Source organism: Capsicum annuum, chromosome 1 (assembly GCF_002878395.1).
Source record: "Capsicum annuum cultivar UCD-10X-F1 chromosome 1, UCD10Xv1.1, whole genome shotgun sequence".
NCBI classification, from domain to species: Eukaryota; Viridiplantae; Streptophyta; class Magnoliopsida; order Solanales; family Solanaceae; genus Capsicum; species Capsicum annuum.
Window position 1 is genome coordinate 76,196,877 of NC_061111.1, and position 27,865 is coordinate 76,224,741.

At 35.7% G+C, this 27,865-nt stretch overlaps 1 non-coding gene across 1 annotated transcript; it reads right to left on the minus strand.

Moving 5' to 3' along the window:
• Positions 1–17,516: 17,516 nt before the first annotated feature.
• On the minus strand, positions 17,517–17,623 carry LOC124892709. The gene has a single exon (XR_007050392.1). It is a non-coding gene; the product is annotated as a small nucleolar RNA R71 (small nucleolar RNA).
• Positions 17,624–27,865: the final 10,242 nt, after the last annotated feature.

Below are 27,865 nucleotides of genomic sequence, written 5' to 3' on the forward strand. Positions count from 1 at the left end.
GATATCGTAACAAAAAGTTATTAAAAATTTCTTAAGGGTCTATCAACTGCCTATGACAACTACTCTAGCAGTGATATGGTATCTGTCATAATGAGTTGTTGTGTGGATTCACTGCCACAACAGTGAAAGATCCCAAATTTTATCCTAATGGCAATGAGTCCAACATATGACTCATTACCAATCCTAACAAGTTGTTATGTAGATCTATCATCACAACTGAAAGAAATCCAAAAATCAAGTCTCTCACTCTGACTTCTCTTAACGACCCATGATCAGACCTAACGAGTTGTTAGGAGGGGAGTCGTTGTCATAACAAAAAGGACTCAAAACTTAGGACCTCAGATCATGACTCAGACCATGACTCATGACCAGTTGTAATGAGTGGTGACAACTACATCCCAAAATCACTTATATGTTTTTGAAAGGGATTGTTTAGTCTTTTCCTATTCTAATAACTCCTAATCCAACTTATTTAGGCTTCCCCCAAGAGTGTTATATAAGCCTAAACTTTCTAAAATTCACTATTTAATCATAAAATCAATCTATAACATGAAAAAAATGATTTTCTCATCTCCAAAAGCAAGCTAGTGTTTCTCTATCTCCAGTTTAGTCCCAAGGATTTTCTCCAAGGTTTCCACTTTAGTTATATGGGGTTTCATAGATGGGTCCCTTCCACCCATTGAGTACCCAAAATCTTCTAAATTCTCAAGTTTACTTTCCCCTCAAGTTGGATTCCAAATAACATATGAAGTTTTCTTAAAATTTAATCAATTTACATTTTAATTATGCCATAAATTTATTTCTTCCCAAAGGAGTAACACCTTTCATGTTCAAAAATCATGAATTTTCCTATTATCAATGAATTATTGAGTTTAGGATATGTTTCGTAAAATTCTCCACTATGATTAGCTTTAAATTATTATCATGTTTGATTGAATTAGACAAAGCTCATGGGTTAAGAAGACCAGACACCTAGGATTTCATGCATGAACCAATTAACAAGTTCTGATCACTTCATATTATGCATATATTGCTATTTTCTAGACTTTACTATATTTAGCATTCGTATATATATATATATATATATCAGTTTATAGTGATGTTCAGTTGGGAGTGGTACTTAGCACTAAGTAGACATCAAGATGAAGGGTTGCCTTCTAGTTTAAGGCTGAGACATTTATAGAAGTCCCTAAGTTCTCGAACTATAACTCCATCATAGGTTATAAGGGGTAACCCGCCAGATAAGAATCATACCCTAGTCCCGGTCACCCTCCAGTTAAGACTCACACCCTAGTCCCTTGAGGCAGTAGTTTATTAGATCCACGCCACCCAGTGTTGGTACTCTTTGCAAGGTAATAGCACCCTTCATACTAGGGTTATAGGTTTGACCCCAGTTTTGCTCATATTGGGGGTATGTTGGTTATTGTTAGCTCCCACATTCCTCAGTTCATTTTTAGTTTTTGTCCAGTTCAGGTTTACTTAACCAAGTACTCAAATATTCAATTATTCAGTATATAATTTTATCCAACACACGTTTGTTCTTGATTTTGCTTTCAGCTTACATGTTCATGTATTCATATTTAGTTTATGTTAGCTACCTTTCCCATCTTACATACTCAGTATATTAAAGTACCAATCACATACTTTTCTGTGCTATGTTGTCTTATAATATTGGTTCACATATTTAGTATGCAAATTGCACTTAGCACATTCCCGCATCATATTTAGCAGTAGCTTTTGGTGAGTCCTCATCATTCAAGGACTAGTTATCATTTCTTTAATTTTCTATCAGTTTATTTTAGTTTTAGTTAGCTGGATTTAATTGGGGGATTATCCCAACAACTCTTTATGAGTAGAGGATTATGGATAAATGTTTTAATTTTCAGCATGATTAGTTGTCATACAGTTCTTTATTATATTTCTAGTTTTATTAGGTATTTGGTTTTACATTATTATGCTTTCCACGAATTATCTTAGTTAGCTTTTAGCCAATTTTTTGTTACATTATTCATTATTCTAATGCATGCCAAGCCATGAGGTTAGCTTTGGGTCACTTGTGACCTTAGGCACCATGTTACGACTAGGGGATAGTCTCAAGTCATGACAAACTGGTTCTATCATTACTGAAAATATATGTAGTGAAGGTATACAAATATCATGTGATACATATGTTAGAATAAATTCTTTATCATTAGAGTGCATTTGATATGTACTAAGGTCATACTATACGCCTAACACAAAGTTAAGTTAAAAGTGTCTTCTTTAATTTAGTTTCGGGATAAGTTTAAAATAGGGTCAATTTTAAATTAGCATTACTCCTAGAATATAAGTAGTTAATGTCCCAATACCCACCAAATTAAAGGTTTTTAAGTCTTCTTTCTGAATCTACCAACATTTGTTAATTCGATTATTTGAGTAAAAGTTATGACCATTTTAAGGAAGGTTCTTCAAGCTAAAAAAGTTGAGGGTGTCATAGAAAGTCAGGGGGATACAATAGTGACACTATATTAGGTCAAGATGATATAGTTGCATAAGTACCAGTTAATAACTCATTTTTTGATGGGTTTCAGCCCCCAAAACCCTAAATTTTCATTCCTAAGCCCCCGAGAGGTGATTTTCTCTTGGTATGGGTAGATATTCATTATTAAGGTAAGTTTCTTCCATTATCTTCATTATTTTTCAATTCATTAACATCCTAGAATTGTTATAAAACCTTTAATGGTGAAATTCTTGGGGATTTGAAACATAAGTTCATGATATTTTTGGAGAAAACCAATGGGTTTGGTTAATATCACCTAGAATCACTTCTAAAATTAACATCCCTAATATTAGTTTTTGTTTCTAAAACATGAGAATTTACAGTTGGGAACATTAATGGAGTTAGGTTGATCTGGAAGGAACTATATTAATGACTAATTGACCCTTCAATAATTTTGTAAACTACTGATAAGGGTAGAACTAGTGGGATTAAATTCCCAAAGTAACTTTTTGAAGAGTAGTTTATTAATTACTCTTATAATTTTTACTTATTAGATAATTAGCATTCAAAAATATGAAGAAGAAGATGGAATATCAGCCATGGCATAGGTTACTTTTTCCAGTAGCTTAAGAATCGAGATAGGTTATGATTTATGAGTAGTTATCTGCAGATCGTAATTGTATCCATATCATAAATTAAAGGGAGAAATCATGCTTAAGCCTGCAGGTATGGAGTTTGGGTGGATAAAACATAAATATAATATAATAAGGACCTAATTATTTATTGAAATATCAATGTATGACTCCGTGATGGATGTTTTGTATTAGTATGACATTATGGTGGACTGTAATGTGAATTACATGAATATAGATGACAATGAGATTATGTGATCTGATAATCTAGTAATTTGGCCTAATTACCATAAAAATAGTGAACTTGGTATTATGTGTGGTTAGGATATGGGATAATCTTGATTGAGGTTAGTCATAAGGACTTATCATGGTATAAGGAGGCAGTGACTTAACTTAAGAGCTTGAGGATAAGTTAGTCTAATAGTTAGAATGTAAAAGGTGTAAAGATGTATGACTAAAGCTAGATTGTAAATTGGATTATAAAGTTGAATAATTGGTTAATAGTGGAGGTCTTGAACCTAATAATAACTTGAATGTATAAGTTGTTGGCTATTAGCGGAGTCTCCAGTTTTGATATAAATAAAGAAGGATAGGATTAGTGAATGAAATTATGAACATTGAACTAGAGTTTAGACTCCTTAGGGTTGAATGTTCTCTCTTGAAATAAGTAATTGAATTTAATGAAAATGGCTTAACAGTGCTTTCTTGAATAAGTTGTGGATTGGTCTTTGGGCATGTTGTAATTAATGAATATGAATTGATAAGGCTTGACTTATGAGTTGCTGACTAGATTTTGGGCATACTTTTGATTTTATGTGTTAAATGATAATTATAGTTTACATGAAATGATTATCTTGAGTTTGACAAAGTGCTTAGAGTGTTTATCTCCTTTATATAATGCATATTTAGAAAAGTAATTTGTTGAATAATATCCTAAGTGTTAATCACATGTAATATGGTTACATTAAAAGGTTTTTAATTATATAAATGTAGTTATTTATTCTCAATGTGGTTGTGATTGTTGTGATACTTATTGCTTATTGTGGGATATACAAATATTTGGATATCTCTATAGGAATTATACTTATTATTGTGGAATGTACTAGTATTTTGACATGTAATACCCCAAGTTCTTGAGCACTAGACCCTCCAAAAGATATTTAGTTGGACTAGCTTTCCAACACCGCTAGTCTCACCATAATCAAAGATTGGGGTAAGAAGTTATGGCCAAATTATGGTGGCAATGTTAAACTACCAGTGACAACTACTTAGACCACGACTCGTTTCCTAACATAATGAGTTGTGGTGAGGACTCATTTCCACAATAGTAAGAAAGATTGGGCTTGGTCCATTGACAATGAGTCTAGGGTATGACTCAATGTGACACACCATAAGTCGTTATGAGGGACCCGCTATCATAACAATAATGGACTAGATTTTCGATCCTTGGGTAATGACTCTAGGCCATGACTCGTGGGTAGACCTAAAGATTCATTACCCAAGTCATGATGAGTGTTCAAAGACTTTTCCTGTAATTTTAATTAGGGTCTTTTTTATCTTTTCCTCCCTTCAAACTCTTGTTCAACAACTAAAAACACCCAAATGACCCCTCTACCACTAGTTATCAAAAATCAAAACCTTACTTTTCTTCTTTAAATCCCAAGTCAAGATATATTAGGGTTTCACAGAGAATTCATCATTCAAGATACAAGTTTTGATTTCTCTTCAAATTCTTTTGTATTTCAAGCATGTTTCTCATCCTTAACATGAATTTTACATTATGGAATTTATTTAACCATTATTCATGTGATTTAATTGATGGGTTTGAAATGGGGTTGAGGGCTTTTGATTGATTATTACTTGAATTGTTTACTCTATGCTTAAATATGTATTTCATACTTTTAATTAATGGTTTTGGAACTAAATTGATGCATTGTTTTAATTGTTGGAATGGGGGACATAGGCTTCCCCAAATGGGGTATATTTTGGCTTGATAATGGCATTAACCTCAACCCAATTTACAATCTTGGTTTTAATATGGTTATTCACATAATTTAACTTATTTTTGAACCCATTATATTGCATTAAAGGATAAATAGATAATAGTTGTTTGGAATGCCTTTTGGTGTCCATAGTTTTGGATTTAAAATGGAACTTGGGAGTGTAATGGTTAACAAGATTGGTTTGGCATGACTAAATTAGCTTGAAAGCATATTGGTATGACAATACCATGTTGGAAAATTCCTTAATAAAGAATCCATGGTTAATTGTTGAATTTATGTGTAAACTATTTTAATTTAGGTTTAAAGGGAATTGTGTAGCTCACCATGAAGGTGTAGTCTCAGGAGGATCAACACTGGAAACTACATTTGCCAATGCGGAGTCTATATGACCGTGTGTTGAGTGCAAACTTTATGTTTTGTATGTATATTTTGTTGGTATCTTTAGCCTTTCCTTAATATCCTCGATATGTGCAGCTAACATGCATCGAGCCCTTTCAATAGGGGGAGTCAGACCCACATAGCTCATGTGTTCCTTTTAGATAGAGCAATCCACATAGTTCAGGTTAATATCTTAAAATCTCATGTTCATGACCCTTGTAACTATCCCGACATCATACATAGGTATATATAAATTTTTTGCATATGGTTTTAACTTTTTTTTTTGCAATGACATTATTTTATCACTTTTCCCTAAGTTATATGTCAGTGCTTTCCCCACTAACTATCTATAGAAACTTTATCATTTCATGATGTAGGGTCAAAAGGCTTTTTTATTACTCCTATGTAGCGTTAGGTGGTGCGGTACATTAGTTAAGTTGTTGTGAAGTGGTGAGCCTCTATCTTTTTAAATGACCTTATATTTCATTAGGTTTCTTTTCATATTTTTAGAATTATGAATTATCTTTTGTCATGGTCAGGGGCATGTTCTGACCTAATTTGGTATTTTGGTTTTATAGGCTTTTGTGGATGGTATTGGGATGATTGGTTGTCTTGATTAGACTCTTAGATTTCATTTGATTTATCTATCTTATTTACTATTTCGAATGGCCTCCACTGTTTGTTATATTCTGCTCTAGAGGTTAGGCTAAGTGGGTAGTCTTCAGCCCATTGTGGGATTAAGATACCCGTTATGACTAGGCCTTTGTTTGGTTATGACAAGCTTTGTATTAGAGCACAGTTTAGGGTCGTTGGGTATCCACAGAGCCATGTTGAGTAGATTCCCTTTTATGGTTGTTTAGTGTACCACACTTATAAGGGAGAGGCTACAAGGCATTTAGGAATGTTTCCATTTCCTAAGTTCTATTTTAGGCTATAGAGTCTAGTTACCTTAAAGCTTCTCTAACTCCTAGATTACTAGTATTTCAGATTATGAATGATCTGACTATTGTAGAAACTCTGTTGGAACCTCTATCCCACCTGGGGAAGAATAGGAGGGAACTTTTCCTGTTTATGGAGTACAGACCTAGTCTAGGGTTCCTGCTTTTGAATGTACTGCTTTATATGTGGTTCCATTGATCCCTAATTGTTCTCATTAAGCTTCCCATACTGGTGATACTTATGCTCAGTTACCTTAGGGTGAAATCTCTAATGCGGTGTTCCATCAATCTATTTACAAGTTTTCTCAACTAATGGCATCACATTCTCACCGATCTAATCATGTTAATCCTGCTATTAGTTCATCTAAGGTTACCTGGGTTGGCCAGTTTGTGAGTTTAAATCCCTAACCTTTCTGGGATCTAGGGTTGAGGAGGATCCTCAGAGGTTTATTGATGAGATAGAGAAAATTTTTAAAATTATAGGGTGTGGAGTTTTCTGCCTTTTATATGAAGGATATGTCTTTTCAGTAGTATGAGGAGTAGGAATTGATGAGGGGTGATGATTTTAAGTCAGTGGTGTGGAATGATTTTTCTTGTGATTTTCTTGATCACTTATTTCCTCGAGAGTTGAGAAAAGCTAAGGTTAAAGAGTTTGTGAACTTGATGCAGGTTAAGATAAGTGTGAAGAAATATCCTTGAAGTTCTAGCAACTGTCCCGTTATGCTCCGTAGTTGGTATTCAATATGAGGTCTAGAATAAAAAAGTTTGCTTTAGATTTGTCCTCTAATTTGGTGTTGAAGTGTAAGGCTGCGATGTTAAATAAAAACATGGATATGTCTAGGCTGGTGATTTATATGCAGTAGGTATGGGATTAGAAAAAGTAGCAGTACAGATGGGACAGAGGTAGAACAAAAATTTTAGATATTTATAGAAGGATGGAAGTTAGTAGGGTGCCTAGTCTCTGGCTAGTAGAGATCAGTCAGCCCCACCTTACATTATGTATGGTTATTGTGAATAGCTTCATCATGGATATTATGAAGAGGGGAGGAACTTGTGTTTTACTTATGTTCAGCTTGGCCACCTGCAACGGAATTGTCCCATAGCAAAAGTTTCTACTGGAGCTAACATGGTCCCAGTTGCCACTTTTTTAGCTGTTGCACCTAAGGGCACCACTTCAAGTACCGGCTAATGGATGGAATCATCACTACTCACTTACTACTCATCAGGAATCTGAGGTATCTCCAGATATTATCACTGGTATGTTACAACTCTTCTCGTGTTATATTTATTATTTGTTTCATCCAAGTTTTACCCTATCCTATGTGACCCCTTACATGGTTGTACACTATGGTTTTGGTCCTGCAACTAATTTTGACACCTTTTCTATTTCTACTCTGGTAAGTGATTGTATTATCGCTAGAAAAATCTATAGGGGTTGTAAGGTTCCCATCCTTCATAGGGAGACATATGTTGATTTAATAAAACTTGATATGGTGAATTTTAATGTAATCTTGAGAATTATTAGCTATATTCGTGTTGTGCTTCAATAGATTGTAGGACCTGAGAGGTCAATTTCCATTTGCTTAATGAGTCGGTGATTGAATGACAGGGGAGTTCCATAGTACACAAAAGGAGTTTTATTTCCTTTCTTAGAGCTCAAAAGTTGATATCGAGAGGGTATTTGTACCATCTAGTTCTATTTAAGGATTTTAACTTTGAGGGTCCCTCCTTGCAATCTGTCCCTAGTTAATGAGTTTCATTAAGTTTTCCCTGATGACCTTCCTAGAATTCCTCTTGACAGAGACATAGATTTCGGGATTGGTCTTCTACCGAATACTCATCCCACTTCCATTCCTCCTTATAGGATTGATCTAATTGAACTAAAAGGGCTAAAATAATAGTTAAAGAATCTTCTTAATAAGGGCTTCATCTGCCCTAATATTTCTCTGTGGGATACCCCTATACTTTTTGTGTAAAAAAAGATCAGTCTCTTCAGATGTGTATAGACTATCATCTGTTGACTAATGTTACAGGGGAGATAAGTACCTTCTCTCTAGGATTGATGACATATTCGACCAGCTTTAGAGTGCTAGGGTTTCTCTAAGATTGATCTTTCTTTGGGCTACCATCAGCTAAAAATTACAGAGAATGATATTTGTAAGACTACTTTCCAGACCCGATATGGCCATTATGAGTTCTTAGTTATGTCATTTGTGTTGATTGGTGCTCTGGCTGCTTTCGTGGGTCTTATAAATTGATTTTTAGGAAGTTTTTGGATTTATTTGCTATAGTCTTCATTGATGATATCTTGTTGTACTCTAAGAGTGAGGACAATCATACCAATCACTTCTAAACTATGTTGCAAAATCCTAAGGACCAAAAATTATGTGTGAATTTTCTAGATATGAATTTTGGCTAAGTATTGTGACCTTTCTGGGGCATGTTATTTCCTGTGAGAGGATTATAGTAGATCCATAGAAAGTTGCGGTAGTTAAGAAATTGCCTAGACCCTTGAATCCAACCAATATTAGAAGCTTATTGGATTTGTCGGGCTACTATAAGAGGTTTGTGGAGAGTTTTTCATCCATTGTTGCTCCGCTGATGAAGTTGACACACAAGAAGATGTATTATGACTTAAAGGAAATCTACTGGTTGAATAATATTAAGAGGTATGTGGAAACTTTTGTTGCTAAGTGTATGGTTTATCAAAAAGTCAAGGTAGAGCCTTTAAGGCCTGGTGATATGTCTCAAGAGATAAAGTTGCCCATGTGGAAGTAGGACATAATTAATATGGACTTTGTTATGGGTCTTCTGCGATCTCAAAACCAGTATGATTCTAATTGGGTCATTATAGATAGAATGACCAAGTCTGCTTACTTCTTGCAATATGAGGACTAACTACTCAGGAGAGGACTACACCAAGTTATTCACTAAGAAAATAGTTAAGCTGCATGGAGCATAGATGTCCATCATTTTAGATCAAGGTATGCAATTATCTTCTCATTTTTTGTGCTTGTTTCAAAAAGTTTTGGGTACTGAAGTGAACTTAGCATCATTTTTCATGGTCAAAGAGATGGACAAGTGGAGACTTAGGAAGAAATGCCAAGTGGCTATGTGATTAATTTTAAGGGAATTTGGGTTGATTATTTGCCTCTTATTGAGTTTTCTTACCATAGTAGTTATCATTCTAGCATCCAGATGAATCTTTTTGAGGTTCTTTTTGAAAGAAGGTATAGGTATCCTATTATATTGTTTGAGGTTGGTGAGACTAGGTTCTTTGGTCCTGACTTGGTTCACCAATCCTTGGAGAAGGTGAAAGTGATTATAGAAAGAATTAAGACTGATCAAAGTCGCTCAAAGTCTTATGTGGATAAGAGGCAGAGGGAATTAGAGTTTGAGATTAGTGACTGGGCATTCTTAAACGGTTTCTCTTATGAAAGGAGTCATGAGATTTGGATGAAGGGGAGGCATATAACCCATTACATTGGTCCATATCAGATTTTAAGAAGAATTTAGAATATTGCGTACGGGATAGATTTACCAATAAGTTTGACCTCTATTCTTCCTATTTTGCATGTGTCTATGCTAAAAAATGTATAGGTGATCCTTCTATATTAGTGTTTGTTGAGGATCTTGGTTTCACGAATTTGTTGTTTATGAGGAAGTCCTAGTAAAATATTTGATAGGCATATTCGTAGATTGACATCTAAGGATATAGCTTCAGCGAAGGTTCTTTGGAGAAATCAAAAGGTAGAAGAGGCTACTTGGGAAGCTGAGGAAGATATGAAAAAAAGCTATGGAAACCAAGTGCCCATTCTTTTTTTCAGTGATAGATGAAAGTTGTTAAGGTATAAGTTTTATTTCGCTCTTATTGCATTTCAAATTTGTCTAGGATTCTATTTTTATTCTTTCTTTATTGTGCTATGGGTGCCTTAACTTCTTATTTGGGGACGAATGAACTGGGGAGGGGGGTAATCTGATACCCCAAGTTCTTGAGCACTAGACCCTCCATGAGATGAATAGTTGGACTAGCTTTCAAATGCCACTAGTCTTGCATTAATCCAAGATCAGGGTAAGAAGTTATGGCCAATTAATAGCGATGATATTAAACTGCCAGTGACAACAGCTTAGACCACAACTCATTGCCTAACATAACGAGTCATGAGGAGGAATTTTTACCACGACAGTAAGGAATCACATGCTTGGTCCATTGAAAATGAGCCTAGGGTATGACTCATTGTGATACACAACGAGTCGTTATGAGGGACCCATTATCATAATAGTGAGGAGCTAGATTTTTTATCCTCGAGTAACGACTCCAGGACATGACTTGTGGTCAAACCCAACAATTCCTTACCCAAGTTGTGACTACTGTTTCCAAACTTTTTCTTCACATTTTAACTATGGTCTTTTTAGTCTTTTACTCTCTTCAAAATATTGTTCCATAACTACAAACACCCAAATGACCTCTCTTCTACCAGCTATCAAAAATCAAAACCTTCCATTTCCTCTTTAACTCCCAAGGCAAGAGATATTAGGGTTTCACACAGAATTTATCATTCAATATCCAAAATTTTATTTCTCCTCAAATTCTTTTGTATTCTAGGCATGTTTCTCATCCTTAACCTGAATTTTACATCATGGAACTTATTTAATCATTATTCATGTGATTTAATTTATGGGTTTGGAATGGGGTTGAGGGATTTTGATTGATTATTACTTGAATTGTTTTCCCTATGCTTAAAAATGTATTTTATTCTTTTAATTAAAGGTTTTAGGATTGAATTGGTGCATTGTTTTAATAGTTGGAATATGGGACATGACCTTCCCCAAATTGGATGAATTTTGTATTGATAATGGTATTAACCTCAACCCACTTTACAATCTTGGTTTTAAATATGATTATTCAAAAAATTTAACTTATTTTTGAACCTATTACATTGCATTAAAGTATTAAAGGATAACAATGGTTTGGAATTCCCTTTGTAACCATGGTTTTGGGTTTTAAGTGAAACTTAGGAGTCTAATGGTTAATTGGATTGGTTTGACATAATTTAATTATCTTGAAAGCATATTGGTATGATGATACCATATTGGAAAATACCTTAATAAAGTCTCCTTGTTTAATGGTTGGGTTTATGTATAAACTATTCTAATTTGGGCTTAAAATGAATTGTGTAGCTCACCGTGAAGGTGTAGTCTCAAGGGACCAACACTGGAAACCATGCTTTCCACTGTGGGGGCCTATATAACCGTATGCTAGGTGCACACTTTATATTTTGGATGGATATCGTCTTATTTCTTTATCCTTTTCTCAATTTCCTTAGTATGTACGGCTAACACGTACCAGGCCTTTCCAGTTGGGGGAGTTGGAACCATATAGCCTATGGGTGACTTTGGGATTGAGCGAGCCATAATTTAGGTTAATATTTTAAAATTTTATGTTCATGACCCTTGTCCCTATCCCAACATCCTATATATGTATTTATAAATATTGTACATTTGGTTTTGACTTTATTTTTGCAATAGAATTATTTTCTCACTCTACCCTGCGTTACATGCCAGTGCTTTCCCTAATGATTGTCCTTGGACTCTATATTATTGTTTCATGATGTAGGGTTAGAGGGATTTATTGTTACTCCTATGCAACATTAGGTGGTGTAGTACATTGGTTGAGTTTTTGTGAGATGGTGAGCCTTCATCATTCAGAAAGACATTCCATTTTATTAGGTTTCTTTTTATATTTTTGAAATTTTGAATTCTCTTTTGTCATGGTCGGGGGCATATCCCGACCTAGTTTGGTATTTATTGTTTTAAAGGCTTTTGTGGAAAGTATTGGGATGATTGGTTGTCTTATTTAGACTCTTAGATTTCATTTGATTTATCTATGTTATTTACTATTTTGGTTGTCTTCTGCTGCTCGTTATATTGTTCTTTGGAGGTTAGACTAATGGGGTGGTCTCCGGTCCATGGTGGGATTGAGATATCCATCACGACTAGGCCTTAGTTTGGGTCATGACAAGACATCTTCATGGGATTTGGTGGAATAAGGTTGGCAAATACTTGATGTTTGGTTTTGGTAAATAGATATAGCTCGTCCCCTATAGGTCATGATTATGTGATGCTTATAATAACCTAAGAATATATGTACAAGGTTTAGCCAAGTTTGACGATTCCTTGAGTGGACAAGATATATGATTAATATTGTTGTTTTTTATATATAGTCAGTGAGTGGACCAATTTATATTATGGTTATTATGGTGGGTTCCTTGAGTGAACAGGATTATGATATTGTTTGATATATTTGGATTCTTATGTGGTCTGGTTACTTATCATATATTTTGGGATTCTTGTTGTTAGAGTCATGGTTTGTTGACGTTTATTGTTAGAGTTAGAGTTGTTGACTTGGTCATGTTGGACTTGACTTGTTTTCTCTTTGCTTGTACTTGACTTAACTTGTAGAGTTACTTGAAAATACTAATTTTCATAAACTTGAGGTATTTTATCATAAAATGTGTTCATAGTTGTACTTGTTACAAAGTGATGATTATTCTCTTTTATTTATCATTGAGGTGAATCAAGGCATAAGTAAAATAGATTGACCTATAATAACTATTGTGGCTAATCTCTAAAAGTAAGGATGGGTGACACTTGATGTGAACGTGATGAATGATAAACATGAATAAGAATGGAATACTCTTAGGTGACAGACATATATGAAAGTGATGGAAATTAAATTATTATATATGTTGTCATGTTTTCTTTTTGTAATTTCCATATTGTGTTTATGTTTTCTAACCCTAATCGACCGATGATACCACTCTTACTATATCCTTTTAAGGGTCTAGTCTGGTTGCCGGATCAGTTGATATTTAATAGATGACATGGACAGTGATCTCCAACAGTTTCTACTTCTCGCATTCATGGTGAAAGTTATTTCCGGTTTGATCTTCTTAACATTAGTTAGACTAGTTCCTAGGGGTAGTTTTATTTTCTGCATTTATATTTGTAAAACAATTATAATAAGGTTTTGTTATTTCTATTTAATAAAGACTTTTGTATATCTTTTTAAAGGGTAGTATGGGGTTCTTCTATCTAGCTAGATTAGAATAGGTTCCCTCTCGATCTGGTGATTTGGATCATGACACCTACTCCATTGAGAATTATGTTAGTTATCCATGCCTAAAAGATAGATAAGCAAGGGTATAGGGCATTCTTAGCTCTTCTTTGAGATGATAACTCAACATATCCTCCAATTGCTTCCATTTTAGTAGTGTATGAATATAGAGGTGTTCCCTAATGACCTTTCTAGTATTCCTCCAAACGATAAGTTTGACTTCTATATATAGTTAAAGTCAGAAACTCATCCTATCTATCCCTCCTTATAGGATGGCATCGACAGAGTTAAAAGAATTAAAATCCTAGTTGTAAATGTTTTTAAGGGAGTATTTTATTCATCCGAGAGTTTAACCTTGGGGTATTCTTGTGATTTTAGTGAAAAAGAAGGATGGTATTACATGGATTTTCATATATTACCGATGATAGAATAAGTTGTGATAAATAACAAGTATCCTCTACCTAGGATAGATGATCTATTTGACAAGATGTATTAAGTTGTGGTGTTGTCAAAGATTGATTTAAGGTTAGGATATCGTCATCTTAAGAGTAGGGTTGACGATATTCCAAAGACCATCTTCTGGACTCACTATGAACCTTATGAGTTCCTGGTTTTGTCCTTTGGTTTGACCAATGCCCTAACCATTTTTAAAAGCTCGATGAATCAAGTATTCAAGTCATTTTTTGATCTTTTTTCATAATTATTTTTATTCTTGATATCATGGTTCACTCTAGGAGTAAAGGGATCATGAATATCACTTGCGTATAGTGTTGGTGTTGCTTACGGAGATGGAACTTTATGCTAAGTATTCAAAGTGTGAATTTTGGTTGTCTTTCATATCCTTTTTGGGGCATGTGGTATCTAAATAAGGTTCTATGGTAGAACCGCACAATGTTGAAGTTATTAAGAACTGGTCTAGACTAACAAATATGATAGAAGTTCATAGTTTATGGGTTTGTCCAGTTATTATCGTCGGTTTGTGAAAGGGTTTGTCGTAACATATTCACGTATGATCGCCTGACTCAGAAAGAGGTACCTCTTGTGTGGGATGATAAGTGTGTGTAGAGATTTCAAAATGTCATGACCTTGATATTTTTGGTTCTTATTCTTACATTGCCTATTGAAGCTACGAATTTCCTTATGTATTATGATGTTTTACAATCTGATTTAGGTGTTATTTTGATGCAGGGTTAGAATGTAATTGCTTATTCTTTGGGGCAGTTGAAGTACCATCCCACCGATAATTTAGAATTGGCAGCAGTGGTCTTTGCTTTGAAAAATTGAAGACACTACCTCTATGGGGTAAAGTGTGAAGTATTAACGAACCACCATATTCACCCTATGTTTACTCAACGGGACTAGAATTTAAGGTAGAGAAGGTGAATGGAGTTGTTAAAATACTATGACATCTTAATTCTGTATCATTTGAGTAAGGCTAATATGGTGACAGACTCATTGATCTGAAACTAGCAAGCGTCGAAAGTTTGGCATGGTTGGAGGTGTTGAGGAGTCCATTGTCTAGAGAGGTCCAAACTCTAGCTAATGGCTTAATGATATTACAGGTGACTAGCTAATGGCTTAATGATATTATAGGTGACTATCAAGGAAGGAGTTTTTGGCTCATGGTAAGGATAAGTCTACCTTCCTTAAGTTGAACAACCTCAGAAACAAATTGTTACAAGGTGAGGTCAATGATTTTGGGCGTATTTATATGTCCAAACACCGCTATTTACCCATATTTAGACTTGTTTTGAGAATAAAAAGTGTGCTAATCATATTAAAGTGCGAGTTAAATTGTTTTTTATGGCTAACCAATATGATTAGAAATACAGGATTAATTTACTATGGATTTGGAAGAAAATCGGATGCACATAATGAAGAGATAAAATATCATATGGATTAAAGTAAAAAATATATGGAGATGCATGGGAGTAAAGAGAAAAAAAGGAGATGACGATTGATGAGATGAAATAAAGGAACTAGAGAAAAATTCTAGTGACACGACGTGATCTCAACGCGTCACATCGACTGGCAAGATTTGTACCTTAGTAAAATTTTGAAGAACAAGTTCCAGTGCATCGACGCGATGTCAACGTGTCGCGTTGATACATAAGTTTTGTGTCTTAGAGAATGATACAAGTGCAACTTCCAGTGCATCAACGCGATGTCAACGCATCGCATCAATGATTAATAATTTGATACTTAGAAAAATTTTGAGGAGTAAATTCCAATGATACAACGCGTCGCATTGAGTGGTGAAGATTTTGACTTCGTTTGATTTTCAAAGATGACTTCCAGTAAGTCAATGTGATATTGACGCAACGTGTTAGCTGGATCAACACCAGTAGCAACGCGTCGCATCATGGTTTCAAATCTGGTGAAATTTTCCCAAGTATAAAAGGAATAAGTGAGTACAATTCCAAACACTTTTTGGCAAGCATAGTAGTGGTGGAAAAGCATAGAATTCTTCTTTTATGGTTATTATTATTTGTTTTGAACTTCTTTACTTCAAAACTAATTTTGGGTTAGATTAATTACTTGTTTTTGATGTTTAATTCAAACATGAGTGGCTAAAATACCTTTGTTCTGGGGGTTGAGGTCAAGAACATGATTACTCTTTAATATTCTTTGTAGTGGTTTCTTTTTGGATTATCACCTGGGTTGTTCCTAATTTCTTGATCTTACTATTTTAATGTGTGGCCGTCATTAGAATAAATTTATATTTCTATGTGAATCTGGGAGGAGAATCATAGATTAGAATGAGAAAATTAAGGAGCAAGGTTCTTATCCTTTTATAAAATAAGGGATTTGAATTAGCATCTAGGATAGGGATATACCTAGAAGCCTTGTTTGGTCCAATTGCAAGAAGATTACTTAGTGAATCTAGAAGAATTGTTGTATCTCTGTGGGAGTTTTAGCTACAAAATTCAATAGATAAAAGATTTTAGGTTGGGAGACCAAGATCGTTGCCTAAACCTTGGGAATCAACAACCCGATAACCAATTACACTACTATAAGAATAGAGATTTGTATGATTGTTTGAGAAGGCTCAACCCTGGAATTATTATCATAACTATTTACAACCATTGCTTGCTTTGCTTTAGTCATAAAATTTTATTTTTTGATTGTTAATTTACATTCTTAATTCTCAAATTCAATATCATCTTGATACTATACAACACCTAATACTCATTGTTTGAAACTAAAAGTTAGTTAAATTTCTAGTTGTTTAGTCCTCGTGGGAATGATATCTGATTGTCTAAATCACTATATTACTTGAACGATCATGTGCCCTTCCGTGTGCGTCTGAGTCGCAACAGGTTTTTGGCGTCGTTGCCAGGGACTAGTACAATAAGTAAATAGTTAAATTTTGGTTTTTGATATTAAGTGTAGGTTTTAACAACTTGATCTTTGTGTTTGAATTTTTCCAGGTTTAGCTAAATCCAAGACTGGCGAGAGACAAAGAACTAGTAGAGCCTTTTGCGGAACCAGGGCAAATCTTTCAACAAAGGTGAAGAATGGCTGAACAACAAAATATACCGATTGATCCAAATGCCGGAAATGTTCCACGTTCTATCATTCCAGTTGTTCCTGCTCATCAAGCTGCTAAACCTTTTTTTGAGGTGGATTTCCCACCCACGAACCATATAATGAGCAGTATTCTAAATCCTGAACCAGGAGGTCGATTTGAATTGAAATAGAATATGGTACATTTGCTGAATTTAGCGGGGAAATTTCATGGCCTTTCACACGAAGATTTGCAGTAGCATATATAGACCTTCTTGGAAATCAGTGATACATACTCCTGAAGGGGTGAATTCTGATTATGTCAGGTTGACACTCTTTCCCTTCTCTCTAATGGGGGAAGCAAAAAGGTAATTACATGCTGAACCACTACTCTCCATTACTACATAGGAATATCAAGCTTGGATGTTTCTTATTTGATTCTTTCCATCTGAGAAGACAACCCTCTTGAGGAGTAAAATCGTGAGTTTTAGACAGAAGGATGGAGAGAATCTCTACAAAGCTTGGGAGAGATTTAAGGGTATGCTCAGAAATTGCCCTTACCATCATCAATCCAATGATGTTCTTGTGCATACTTTTATACAAGGATTGGAGTCAAACATGAAGATTCTCTTGGATTCAGCAGCAGGTCGACAGGATCTTAAGAAGACATATGAAGAATTTTACACAATGTTGAATAAGATTTCACAAGGTAACCTTGACTGGCATGCAGAATCGAGGAGTACTCCTAAAAAGGTTGCAGGGGTATTAGAGGTAGATCAGTTCACTGCATTACAGGCACAGATCGCAACCATGAAAAATCATATGATTACTCAGCTTAATAACATAAATTTGGGTGTTACTCAACCAGCAGCAGCTACAGCGAATGCAGTCTAATAGGGAAATTCTTGGTGTGAGGTTTGTGGAAGTGGTAGCATGTAGCTGATGCTTGCATGGCTAATTTGAATTTTTTTAATTATATGGGAAATGCAAATCATCAGGCACAACAAAATTTTTGTAATACTTATAATCCTAACTAGAGGAACCATCGCAATTTCTCATAGAGTGGAAATCAGGTGCAGAATGCAAATCAATACAAGGGACAAGTGCAATCAAATCCGCAGCCAACTTAGAACACTCAGGCGAATACTCAATCTAGAAATATGGAGGAATTGATGAAGTAATTTATGGCTCAACAAGTGCAATTTTCTACTGAAATTAGGACTCCACAAGCACAGTTTCCAGCTGAGTTGAAGAGTTAAAAATTGCTTACGAGAAATCTAGAGTTGTTGTTCTGTCAAATTACAGGGGCATAACATACAAGACCTCAAGGAACATTACCTAGTGATACATAGACAAATCCCAAGTAGGTAAATGCAGTTATAACAAATAGTAGGATACAAACTAAAGAGACAATTCAAGAGTTGGTTAGTCCCATAATTATTGATGACAGTGCTAAAGACAATGCAGAGAAACAAATCAAAGAAAAAGTGGCAAGTGATGAAATTCAAGTGTAAAAAAAGACTCTCCCATTACCCTTTCCTCAAAGGGAAAGGAAGCATTAAGAGAAAGTAAGTTACAAGAAATTCTTAGATCTGCTGAAGCAGGTTCAAGTGAATCTTCCTCTTGTAGACATTCTGTAAAGTGTGCTAAAGTATGCAAAATATTTGAAGGAAAAAGTTGCAAATAAGAACCGGTTGACTGAGTATGCTATAGTTGCACTTACTCAAGAGTGCACATCTAAGATTCAAAAAAAATTGCCTACGAAGCTTAAATATTCGGGTAGTTTCACCTTGTGGATTACCATTAGACAGTCTATTTTTACATGTGGATTGTGTGAATTGGGAGCTAGCATAAATCTTATGCCTACATTATGGTATCGAGATGGTTCTTGGGAGGCCCAAACCCCCTACTATTATTTTACAGCTGGTAGATAGATCAATTTCCAGACTAGATGGTATTATCAAAGATATTTTGGTGCAAGTAAGATCGTTAATCTTTTTGGTGTTGTAATTCTTGATTTTGATCCTGATCCTATGGTTCCATTTATTTTGGGATGACCTTTCTAAGTTGATACAAAATAGCTCAAGATCACAAGAAAACAAACACCAAAACAGTCCACTAGTTCAAGGAACTATGGACCTCTTTTGGTGACCTCTCTTGGATTCAAGAACACAATAAGAACACCATGTAATGAGGTGTTTGACACCTATTTTCCAGAAGCAAACCAAATTATATTATGACAATAAAAATGAAGAACAACAATGTTACAACAACAATAACTAAATGGCTTGCACAACAACAACACAAACTACAAGATTAGGACAAGAAACAAAGATAGATAGTTAGACAAGTGTTGGTGTAGTCTTAACAACCCAAGAGCATATTCCACTCTTGGAACTCTAACACTTCATACAACAAACACCTAACTCTTACAATGACACAAGAGGGGAATCCACCTCTCAAAGCACCAAAGTCTCAAGCTTTGCAATACATAAGAAAATCCACCCTTATGCTATGCCCTAATATCAGTTTTGAGAGCTCTCTCTAACAAGAGTAGTATTCTTCAATATCAAGCATAGACTAATACAATAAACCCTACCATGTTATATTTATATTACAATGCAAAATAATAGATAAATAACAAAAGGGTCGTTCCATCAAAAAGGCCTCAAGGCCGCCCCATGTAGTGCATTCAAAAATTAATTTGGGCCTCATCCACACTTGGGCTTGTGCATGCTTTAGTTGGTATTCAAGTTTCTCAAAAACTATCCAAGTTCATGATCATTCCCGTATCATCCTCTCTATCTTGAGAGGAATTTGTCCACAAATTCACGACCTTACCTCTTTGGAGAGGTATTTCACATGGCCCCTCACACGGCTATGCATCTTCTACTTCCTCCTTAACTTGAATCCCAACCTCTCCATTCTCTCCATCTTGAGGGTTGACATTAACCTTATCCAATTCAATCACCACTTCCTCTCCTAGGTAATATAATTTCCCCTTCCTTAGGATCACATTCCTTCGATTTGGACACTCATAACCCTTGTACCCCCACCCTTGACACTTGAAGAATTGAAACCCCTTGGGATTGGAAGTAAAATTTAATTTACCTTTATACCTTGGAGGATACTTTTTGACAGCCTTGGGGATTCCGGGTTGGGCATCCACGAAAGAGTTCTCTTTGAGCTCCCTCTTTACCTCTAAAGACGTTTGGAAGATGCCCTCTATGGTGTTGAATTTGTGAAGTGTCATACGAGTGGAGATGTCCTTTTTTACCTTAACCTTGAACCGGATGATGTTGTTTCTCACTTGCTCTCCTATATGATCAAGTTTCACGATGAGTTGTCGAAATTCATCATAGTTGGCTGCCATGTTTTTGTTTCCTTGCTTCAAGTTGTACAATTTTTCAAGGAGTTCATGTTGATATCTTTCGAAAAGGTACCTTTGCCTCATAATATACCTTAACCAAAACCAAGGAGGGGGTTGCCCCTCACTCAATACATTGCCAAAACATTTTTGACATACTGCCACCATGTAGTAGCATATCCCTCAAAATGAGAAATGGCGTAGCATCTCTTCTTCTCCTCCATTAGATCATTCACTTGAAAGATTCTCTCACATATGGATTACCATGCAAGAAACTCTTCGAGATCACTTTCTCCCTTAAAGATCAGAGCTCCAATTTTATGGTGTTGAGGCCAACATCCCTTTCCCAAACACCTTAGCCGCCCCTGCCTTCAAGCCCTTATTTATCCCTAGGTTCTACCTTTATACCCCTCATCCCATCTTCTATCAAATAAGGATCATCATACATTCCATACCCTCCCCTTCGATTCTCTTTCATAAATTCCTCTTCTTGTATTGGCGGGTTTTGGATATTTGGAATTTGGTATGGGGGATTGGGATTTAGTGGTGGAGGTATTTGGATTGGTTGATATTGGTTTGGAGGAGTCAGATTTAAGGGTGGAATTTGGGTTCCAAATCTGTTATGTGGGGCTTGGTGATGTGTAGAATGGCTAGGTACTTCAAGGCCTCAGCCTTTTGAATGATAGTGTTCTTGAGGTATGGCATTTGGTAGGTACATTCTTTGGTGAGTAGCTTTGGGGGTAATGGTTGGGTATGTGTTTTGGGTAGTTAAGGAATGAGAACTTTGTTGACTTTTTACCCTTTCCATTCGGCCACTAATAGAGGCCACTTCCACTCCCAACTTCTGAACAGTTGCATTCACTCTAGCCGTATCTCGAGACAAGGGCTTAAGACTAGCTACAAGGACATTCATAACATTATTATCCATGGTTTGTGCATTGGAAGTTTTAGGTTCCATGTGTGGTGGTTCCATTTGTAAATGTACCTTACAAGAGTGCAAGCTTGATGGAGTCCCGTACTTGAGAGGTGAACCAAGACTCTACAATAACTCAAGGAAACAATAAAAAAAGAACACAATTTAATCACAAATTCTGAAATTTAAATCTTCACACAATTTGGAAAGGATGACAATTTGTTTTGGAGAAAAAACATAAGTCTTGAATCTCTAAAAGTCCACTCTCAAAAGGATGACTTTTGTCTTGTACTAGTCCCAAAAAATAAGGTTCTTGAAACAAGTAAAATAGCTTGTCCCAAAAAATAAAGTTCTTGAAACAAGGAATGTTATCTTAAAAGTAGAAGTCAAGTCTAGGGAGTATTGGGTTCAAGTCTTCTCAAAACAAGCTTTACAACTTTCACCTTCACTTTTTGAATCTATATTGCACCCCCTTTTTTGTCTTAAGTTGTAATAAAATATGAAGAACTATATGAACACCACAAAAACCTTCAATAATACAACACAACAACAATCGGCCTCCAATCTTCAACAACAAGACCCATCACACAGCCAACTCAAGTTCACAATAACAATGTCAATATTATAAGCTCAACCTTTAGATGTAGACACTTGTAGTGTCGATGAGAAATAAACCAACACTTTTAACACTCTACACAATCAAAATACTACAATATTTATTCAATAAAACAAGAAAATCTCGGCCCATACAACCACACAATACAATTTTCGGCCAAGAACACAAAGATGGACAGATTTGACTATTTTTGAATTTTTCAATTTTCAGTTTTCAGTTTTTTTTTTTGGAGTTTTCAAGTATCAAGCCCAATATTGATCTTGTTAGAACAAAATCAAAGATGGATCTGATACCAAATGATACAAAACAGGCCAAGAACACAAGAAAATAAACACCAAAACAGTCCACTAGTTCAAGGAACTATGGATCTCTTTTGGTGACCTCTCTCGGATTCAAGAACACAATAAGAAGACCATGTAATGAGGTGTTTAAAACCTATTTTACATCAGCAAACCAAACTATATTATGAAAATAAAAATGAAGAACAACAATCAATAACCAAACGGCTCAACACCAACACAAACTACAAAATTAGGACAAGAAACAAAGATAGATAGTTAGACAAGTGTTATGTAGTCTTAACAACCCAAGAGCATATTCCACTCTTGGACATTTGAAACTTCATACAAAAAACACCTAAATTTTATAATGACACAAGAGGGGCATCCACCTCTCAAAGCACCAAAGTCTAAAGGTTTGCAACACACAAGAGAATCAACCCTTATGCTATGCCCTAATTTCAGCTTTGAGAGATCTTTCTCACAAGAGTAGTGTTCTTCAATATCAATCATAAACTAATAAAATAAACCCTACCATTTTATATTTATATTACAATGCAAAATAATAGATAAATGACAAAAGGGCCCTTTCATCAAAAGGCCTCAAGGCTGCCCTATGGAGTGCATTCAAAAACTGAGTTAGGCCACATCCACACTTGCGCTTATGCATTCTTTAGTTGGTCTTCAAGTTGCTCTAAAAATATCTAAGGTCATGATCATTCCCATATCAATAGTAATAGGGTAGTCAGTAATTGATGTAGAAGCCAAGAAAATGACTATGCAAGTGCATGATAGAATAAAAGTTTTTGATGTGTACAAGGCATTTAAATTGCTATCTATATAGGAGGAGTTGTCATCTATATCAGTTATTGACCATTTTCTGATTAGCAGTTGTTGTTATCTGATGATCCATTAGATTAAGATCTGATGGGTCATGATATATATGGAGATATGAAAGAATTGGAATTAGTCCAGGTTATGAATTTGGCAGTGATTGAGATGATGAAAGTGTCTATCAAACCATTGAATAGTCCAATTGGTCCATCGCCCAAGCCCTCAGTTGAAGAAGCTCCTAACTTGGAGCTTAAGGTTCTTTCTCCTTATTTATAATATGTTTTTCTTGGTGATCAAGATACTTTGCCATTTATTTTGTCTGCAGGATTAATAGATATGTAGGTAAAGGAAGCTATATCAATCCTAAAGAGAATAATAAAGGCGATTGGTTGGTAAATATCTGATATTACAGGAATTCATCCAGCATTTTGTATGCATAATATTTACATGGAAGAGGGTTATAGAATGAGAGTGTAGAAACAAAGAAGATTGAATCCTATTATGAAGGAGGTGGTTAGGAAAGAAGTGATCAAGTGGTTAAATAGTGGTATATTCTACCTAATTTCTGATAGTAAATGGGTTAGTTCAGTGCACTGTGTACCAAAAAAAGGGATGACAGTGATAACTAGTGATGATAATGTGTTGATCCCCACATGCATGGTGACTGGTTGGAGGATCTGCATTGACTATCGGATGTTGAATGAAGCAACTCATAAAGACCACTATCCAATTTCTTTCATTGACCAAATATTGGATAGATTGGTAGGACAAGAGTATTATTGTTTTCTGGATGGGTACTCCATCTACAATCAAATAATCATAGCACCAGAATACTAGGAGAAGACCACTTTCACTTATCCATATGGTACATATGCGTTTAGACGCATGCCCTTCAGCCTATGCAATATGCCTGCTATATTTCAAAGATGTATGATGGCAATATTTTCCGACATAGTTAAAGATTTTGTGGAGGTATTCATGGATGATTTCTCTATGTATGGTAATTCTTTTGATAAGTTCTTACAGAATCTTGACAGAGTCCTAGCTCGATTTGAAGAGACAAACTTGGTGCTAAATTGGGAAAAGTGCCACTTTATGGTTAAGAAAGGAATTTTCCTAGGCCATAAAGTGTTATGCAAAGGACTCGAAGTGGAAAGGCGAAAGTTGAAGTGATTGAAAAGTTGCCACATCCAGTCAAAGTCAAAGGAGTGTGGAGCTTTCTTGGACAGGCAGGTTTTTATAGGCAATTTATTCAGATTTTTCAACGATTGCAAGCCCCATGTGAAAATTATTAGAGAAAGAAGCCAAGTTTGAGTTTGGGGATGAATGCCATGAAGCTTTTGAAAAATAAATAAGTTGACTGAAGGACCTAATTTGATCGCGCCAGATTGGGAGTTACCTTTTAAGCTGATGTGTGATACTAGTGACAATGTTGTAGGAGCGGTTTTGGGTCATAGAAGAGACAAGGTATTTTGCTTAATCTACTATGTTAGAAAAGTACTGAATGATGCTCAAGTTAATTATACGGTTACGGAGAAATAAACACTGGCAGTTGTGTATGCATTTGACAAATTTAGATCTTACTTAGTTGGCACAAAGGTCATTGTTCATACTGACCATGCGGCTATTAAGTATCTTGTGAACAAGAATGATGCGAAACCTCAATTGATTAGGTGGATTCAGCAACTATAAGAATTTGATCTTGAGGTCCGATATAGGAAAAAAGCTGAAAATCAAGTTGCTGACCACTTGTCACGGTTGGAAAATAGAAATCATATTATCGATGACTCTCTTAGTATTAAGGAAGAGTTTCCTGATGAAACGTTATTGTCTTTAAATGCAATTGAGCTCCCATGGTATGCTGATAGTGTGAATTTGATAGCTTGTGAGGTATACCCTCCTGATGCCACCATACAACAAAGAAAGAAATTGCTCCATGATTCACATACCTATATTTCGGACAAACCGTATCTCTTTAAACAGGGTCCAGATGGAGTCATTCATAGGTGTATCCCAGAGGCTAAATTTTAAAAGGTGCTTGAAGATTGATGCTCATATCCTTATGGTGGACACCATGGGGGTGAGAGGACTGCTAGAAAAGTATTGCAATTAATTTTTTTTGGCCTACGTTATTTAGGGATGCAATTGCTTTCATGAAAATTCTGATCAATGTCAAAGGTTGGGAACTATATCTAGGCGTCATGAGATAACCCTTACCAATAGTTTAGAAGTCGAAGTCTTTGATGTTTGGGAGATTGATTTCATGGGTCCAATCCCATCTTTAAAAGGCAATTTGTACATTCTTGTAGCAGTTGACTATGTCTCTAAATGGGTGGAAGTTGTAGCTAGTCCAACTAATGATGCAAAAGTGATGTTGAAATTTGTGAAGAAGAACATATTTTCTCAATTTGGTACACCTAGGGAGATAATTCGTGATGGGGGTACACACTTTATTAATACTTTGTTCAAAAATCTTCTAGCTAAATATGGTGTTGGCACAAGGTTGCCACTGCGTACCATCCCCAAACTAGTGGACAAGTTGAGGTGTCCAATCGGGAGATTAAGAAAATACTTCAGAAGACTGTGAATGGGCAGAGAAAACATTAGGTAAAGAAGCTAAATGATGCACTTTGGGCCTACCGAACAGATTATAAGATGCCCATTGGGACGTCTCCATATTGCTTAGTGTATGGTAAAGCCTGTTATCTTTCTGTGGAGTTGGAACATAAAGCATATTGGGTTGTGAAGAAGCTGGATTTTAAGATAAATACAGCGAGGGAGAAACGGTTATTGCAGCTGAATGAACTTGATGAGTTTAGGCTTCATGCCTATGAAAATGCCAAACTATACAAGGAGAATACCAAAACATGGCATGATAAACAAATTCAAGAGAGAGTATTTGAACCTGGATAACTTGTTTTGTTGTTCAATTCAAGGCTTAAGTTGTTTATGGGTAAATTACGATCAAAATGGTCTGGACCTTTTGAGGTGGTGCGTATGACACCTCATGGAGCTGTAGATTTGTGTAATAAAGAGAATATAAAAAAGTTTCTAGTGAATGGATAGTGTTTTAAGCACTATTAGGTGGATTATCCGGATAACCACAAGGAATCTATCACTTTTGTTGATGAGTGATACTAAGCTAAGTCGTGTCATGACATAAAATAAGGTGCTATATGGGAGGCAATCGATAAATGTAATGAAATAGGGATTTTAATTTTTTATAGTGAAGAACAAAAAGAAAATTACAAAAAAAATAAGTCGTACCACGATCGAAAAATAAGGCGCTATGTGGGAGGCAACCTACTTTTTCTTATGTAATTTTATTGTTTCTAATTGTTGAGCAGGAATAAGAAATTTGGTGGAGATAGATAAGAATAGAAGATGGTAAACATGGGCTTTTGAGTAAGTAAATAGTTGTTACATGGTGAGAAAAAGGTACAATATCGAGCAGCACTCAAACAACAAACAAAGGTAAGAATATAGGTTGACCGACCAAGCCTAGGAACAAGAGAAGTCGTGAAGCTGATAGGGTACCTACATTCCTACATGTTCTGAGAGGGCAAAAAAGGTTTGGAACCAAGGCTATAGCTGTGGCAGGACGAAAGCGGTACTCACAACAAAAAGAGCCAAAATATATAACTGATCAATTTATCAACACGGCAAGTTTGATTAAGGAATATCCTTAAATGGTGAGAATGATAGAAGCACACTACATGAGTTTTCTCTTCAAGTAGACGGGTCCCTACAACATAAGATTATTTCAGGAATTATATGTAAATTAGAACCCAAAAGATTCTGAGGTCGAGGTACGTGGTCATATGATAAATTTCACTGCAAACACTATTAATGAGATGTTGGGTACACCCCATATGGATCCAGAGGCATTGAAGATAATGATCATTAAGCCCCCATATCAGCATATCCATTATCTCCTATGCGGCACTATATCTATGGTGAGGTGGATTTGCCACATAGAGGGAGGTGCGCATGTTTTACTTCCATTTGCTCACTTGAACAGGGAGGCACGTTTATGGGCCAGAATCATCTATGCTTGCCCTGGTTCATGGGAAACATATGAAGGAGGTGACCCGTGATAGGGTATGTCTTATTTATGCTTTGATGAGAGATAATGTGGATGTGAATATGGGTGCCATTATTTTCTCAGTGATGAGAAAGGCCTGATTTTTAGGAGGTCAGAGATATGGATTTGGTGGATTACTGATAAGATTTTTGAGGTAACATGGTTTGCTTGGGGATGATACAGACTATTTACCGCCTGTGAGTGACAGGCCACTCGATATTTCTTGCACCAAGGGACCAGCTCCTCATGGTATGAATTTGACTATGCCTTACTACAATACTTGCTCTGGTGACATCACATCCCGTATGCATGGGCTAACTATGCTACAGTTGAGGACTGGGGGTGTCCATCCACCCAGCAAGAAATTCGTGTGGTAGATCTTGACTACTCTCTAGGACCTTATGCTTGGACATTACTGCACATTGGGCTTGACTTTAATAAGCTTGTTGATGATGATGTCCGTACAGATGAGGAGAAGCGCATGGTTTATTTCGATGATGAGTTTGAGAAAGAGGAGCAGTCTGATGATGATGACTTAGGTGATGATTTTGGTGATGATGATGTTGAGGTTGATGACGTGGTGGATAGGTTGACATTCGACTGAGCAGAGAGTACTAGCCACCCTGCCTTATGCTTAATTGTTAGCACTGGGATAATGTTATATTTAAGTGTAGGGTGGTTGGTCATCAATCTTCTTCATCTTTATCTTTCTATTTATA